The following is a 4,146-nucleotide window of genomic DNA, read 5'->3' as shown; positions in this document are numbered from 1 at the left end:
ATTGTTTGAATACTCTAGTGTAGAGTGACGATTGACTTCCTCGTGTAAAATGGTTGGTCACCTAGGTAGTCAGTTGTAGGTTAAGTGGTCAGTTCGGGACTGTCTCGTCGAACTGCTGGGATACGAATTGGGGTCAGCCAATTTTTTACATATGTACATATTTGAATATATTTTTACATTCATATGTGTGTATTTATGTGTGTATTTATGTATGTATGTATGTATGTATGTATGTATGTATGTATGTATGTATGTATGTATGTATGTATGTATGTATGTATGTATGTATGTATGTATGTATGATTCCACTTTCGATGTATGTAATCCTTTTATAGTTGTTATAGCAATAATTGCAAAATTTAATTACTTCAGAAGTAATGAATTTCGAATCAAACAAAAAAGATGTACAACCTATGTTAAAATCATTACTTCTGTAGGCTACAAAGGAATAGTGCTGGAAAGGTTCGAGATTGTTTACGACATACTGTTCATGAAGGGGCATGGGTGATTGCTGGAGTAATTGGCAAATTGTTAAAAATAAGTCTTAATTTAAAAATGGAAGGCGTTTAAAAAACTTGGATGAGAATGAGCAAAAATCAAAAGATGAAGAACTCAAACAGTATTAAAGAAAATAGTTTACTATTATACTGTCAGGAATGAAAACAACATATTGTAAGTTTTGAATAGATTTTAATGAATACTTTTGTAGAGAATAATAAATCGAAAGTAGTAGTATTCTTTGTTTTTGCTTTTTAAAAGTTCAAATAAATTTGAATACTTAGATTTTTACTTTCAGGATTAAACTAAAATGTATCACATTTTCTTAAAGAATACGTTGATCAGAGCAAGTTATATTCATTGATAATAGCAATTGAAAGAATTTTTTGACAGACATTTCAACTACGAAAATATGGTTTTTGTAGCATATGTATGTATGTATGTATGTATGTATGTATGTATGTATGTATGTATGTATGTATGTATGTATGTATGTACGTATGTAATCTAAGGATAACATTATAGATCTTGTTGTTACAATCTTCAAAAAACTAAATATATTGATGCTGAGGCTATAAACATCAATTGCTGTTATTTTATAAACATGATAAATTCTGTTCTCTTGGAAATAAATAATGTTCATAAAAGAGATTTTATTTTGAACAACTATTTCAAAACGAGGAACTTAATGTTGTTTTCAATTACAGAGACTGATAATAATAAAAGAGTATATTTAAAAGATAATTTAACTTCCAAAGTGAGTATAATAATGTGAGTGAATAATAAACAAGTATGAATGTATAGTCGGGCGTAGCCGACCATATGATACCCTACACCAGTCAGTATGTATGTTAAAAATGGGGATTATTTAAAAAAATAAAGAATTTGATTTATTTTATTTCGGAATATTTTTATTTTTTTTTTTTTTTTTGCAAAAAAGAATTTTTTTACAAGAGGGATCAAAGGGGAGTAGGGCAAAATATGACCCTATCCTTAAAAATGTTAGTAGGGGGAGTTAAGTCTACTTCAATATTATTTATGTAGAATTTAAAAGTGTCATTAGTGTTTATAAGTGTTGTATGGGGTTAGGGTCAAATGAAGCCCGATCATTAAAAAATCGATAGTGTCATTTAAAGTTCTATAAAACTAAGTTTTCTCGACTTTTGTTGACATAATAGATCATATAAATTAATTATAAGCCCAAAGGCCCTATTTGGGGGGTACGGTTGTATAATGGACCAATATTAACCATTTTCAATAGGCCTTGGGCCAAAAAAGGTGTGTGTGCCAAATTTCATCCAATTATCTTGAAAATTGCGGCCTGTACCTTGCGCACAAGGTTTACATGGACAGCCAGCCAGAGGGAAGGACATAGCTTAATCGACTCAGAAAATGATTCTAAGCCGATTGGTATACTTTTTTTACGAAAAAAGTAATTTGGAGGATTTTTTAAATGGAAATGGATAATATAAGTTTTATTAATTAAATTAACTTAAAATTACCAATATTTTGAACACGATTCATAATAAAATTTTAAAATATTTATTTATTATTTTTATTTTATTTAACAATATTCAATAACCTAGCCTTGTTTGGGTTTTGTTGTGGGCTTTTATCAAAAAATAGTTGAAAGTAGTTTTCAAAAGGAAAAACCAATGAGATTTGAGTAGTTTTTTTCAAAATTATAAGTTATTAAACATAAAAAATTTTAACAAATTTAATAATATGCTTAAACCCTAACGTTTATTGAAATCGGCAATTTGTTAATTTTTCTGATTTTTCACCTTAATGCCTTTTTACAGTCAAATTGAACAAAGTCACAATTTTTGAGGTGAAGATTGTGTCGGTATTCTTAAAATATTTCAAGTTATTACAGAAAAACAACACATTCTAAATCGAATTTAGTTTTATCGCTGGACAAAGTTGGATATTTTTTTAAATGTTTAAATCTATCGAAAAATTAAATTAAATTATAAAGAAACAAGTAAGAGTGCTATATTCGGCTATGCCTTCAGCATAGTGTATTTTAAGCATATTAGTTTTATAAATATTTTTCCCGACTACATTAATATTACACCAAAAGCAAAACAAAAAAAAAAACAAAATACACAAGGCACAAAACAAAAACAAAATACACAACTCAATGACGCCAACAGCATCATACAAACATACAAAACGAAATACATAGCTGAAAAACCAAATACATCTACACACACGTGTACATCTTTTTCTGATATACAGTGTTGTTGCTTATTAACAAAGCATGAAAAAAATATGACATTTTTTGATGAAATTTTCAGAAGATGTCTCGGATTTTTGCTCATATCTTCTTTATTTACCGACCGATTTTGCTGATTTTAAATAGCGATCTTCTCGAAAGCATGTCTAACAGAATTTTTAAAGATCCTGATCTCGCCGATATCTTAGTCCTCTAAAAACTGATTGGAAAATTATATTATAGAAATTACATACGGAATGACAAACTTATATATACCTTTCTCACAAAGGTGAAGAATATAAAAAGTATATATATGTATATTCTATATCCTTATAGATAGCGGAGTCGATTAAGCCAAGTCCTTTCGTCTGTCTGTTAAAATCAGTTTTTAGAGGACCCCAGATATCGGCAAGATCAAAATGTTTAAAAATTCTGTTAGACACGCTTTCGAGAAGATATCTATTTAAATTCAGCAAAATCGGTTCATATATATCGGGAATAAATAAATGTGTGTGTGAATGTATTTGGTTTTATTACGCTGTGTATTCTGTTTTGTATGTTTGGATGTCTGTAGGTTTAACTGCCTTGTGTATTTTGTGTTTTATTTCGTTTAGCGTTGTTGTTGTTGTTGTTCTTTTTGTTTAGCTTTTGATATAATAATAATGTCGTCGGGAAAAAATTTAAAATTTATTTATGTGTTTTCTATACACTTATATGCGCTTAACATTAGCAATACGTTGTTGTTGTTCTTAACAGTATACAAGCAAGAGTAAAACAACAACACTTTAGTATTCATTGCTGGTAAACATTGACGAGGCGTAGATTTTGTTTTTGTCTATCGTAAAAAAAAAAATTGTTGTCAAAAGCACTTGGAAAAAAATTGTGTTAGTTTTAAATTTTAAACTTACATTATTCGCATAAAAATTATTGTACGATAACTCACAATCTACTCTCACATAATTGAAAACGTTTTAAATAATTTTTTCTATTCATTAAAAAATATATTTGCAAAACAAATGGGAAAATTATTTTATTTTAACAAAAACTGCAAATCATATTTTTTGTTGTGTATTTTTTCGTATGTTTGGATTCCAAACATACAAAAAAATACATCGCTGAATAAAACCAAATACATCTACACACACACGTGTACATCTTTTTCAATATATACAGTGTTGTTGTTGCTTTTATAACAATTTTTTTATGAAATTTAAAGTATACCAATCGGCTCAGAATCATTTTCATTTAGCTATCTCCGTCTGTTCGTCCATGTAAACCTTGTAATCAAACTACAGGCCGCAATTTTGAAAATAGTAATTTAATTTAATTTAATTTACTTTAATTTACTTTAATTTACTTTAATTTACTTTAATTTACTTTAATTTACTTTAATTTACTTTAATTTACTTTAATTTACTTTAATTTAATTT

Source organism: Lucilia cuprina, chromosome X (genome assembly GCF_022045245.1).
Source record: "Lucilia cuprina isolate Lc7/37 chromosome X, ASM2204524v1, whole genome shotgun sequence".
NCBI lineage: Eukaryota > Metazoa > Arthropoda > Insecta > Diptera > Calliphoridae > Lucilia > Lucilia cuprina.
Note: the sequence above shows the minus strand (reverse complement) of the source record.